Source organism: Chrysochloris asiatica, unplaced genomic scaffold (assembly GCF_000296735.1).
Source record: "Chrysochloris asiatica unplaced genomic scaffold, ChrAsi1.0 scaffold00029, whole genome shotgun sequence".
Lineage (NCBI taxonomy): Eukaryota > Metazoa > Chordata > Mammalia > Afrosoricida > Chrysochloridae > Chrysochloris > Chrysochloris asiatica.
In genome coordinates, this window is record NW_006408547.1 from 5,519,923 (window position 1) to 5,520,851 (window position 929).

Sequence of the window (929 nt, forward strand, 5' to 3'; positions counted from 1 at the left end):
CTTGTCTCGTATGCTGGTTTTTGCTTTAAAGCTGTTTTTATCAGAGATTAATATTGCCATTCCTGCTAGTCTTTTACTGCAATGAGCTTAGTATGTTTTTTCATCCTTTACTTTTTAGTCTAATTTTGTCTTTGTGTGTAAGATGTCTCTCTCGCTCTCTCTCTTTTTTTTCTTTTGCTGGTCTCGGAGAAAGTTTATTGTGAGAGTAGTCCCTTGCCATCAGCTGCCTAGGTGGGGAGATCTGGACAGCTGGGCCCCCTGGATCACAGGTGTTGGGAGTCTAGCTGTGGCTGTCCAGGAACTTTCTTTTCTGACGTGTCCATGTCTTGTTGGTCATCCGCTGGAGCTGTGACAGGCACGCTGTCTGTTTCAGGGTGGAAATTGAGTTGCCCCTCAGGGCCGGGGGCAGGGGCATTGACAGCTTGCTGCTGCTGCTGCTTCCTCTGCTCCATGTACAGAATTGCCTGCTGCAGCTCTCTCTTGTGGGCCTCTAGGTGGTCCTGGGAAAGACCCAGAGCCTCTGTCCCCTGGCTGAGGTGCTGGGCCTTGGCATTTATCTCTGCCTCCCGGACGGCCAGTTCCGCATCAAAACGCCTCAGCTCCACCTCTGTGTAGGCAGGCTGCATCTCTACTGTCTTGCAGCCTTCTCCGGTGTCTCCAAATTCCTTCCTCTGTGTGGATGCAAGGAGCTCTTTTAGGGTCATGAAGCGGTCCTGGTTGGTGTCCACATTCTTCATCACATGCTCCCGCATGTGCAGCTTCTCCTCTTCTATCTCCCGCAAGTCACTTTTCTCATTCTTTGGGTCATTCACCTTCTCTAGCTCCTTGGTGAAGCGGGCCTCCAGCTCCTGTTCATCCAGGACGCCATCACTGTTAATATCATGCAGTATGAAGAAAGTCTGGGGGTTAAGCCTGTTGGGGTCCAGTCC

The 929-nt window shown here is 51.0% G+C and overlaps 1 pseudogene; it reads right to left on the reverse strand.

Annotated features, from left to right (window-relative positions):
• Positions 1-263: 263 nt before the first annotated feature.
• Positions 264-929, reverse strand: LOC102823043 (annotated as a pseudogene).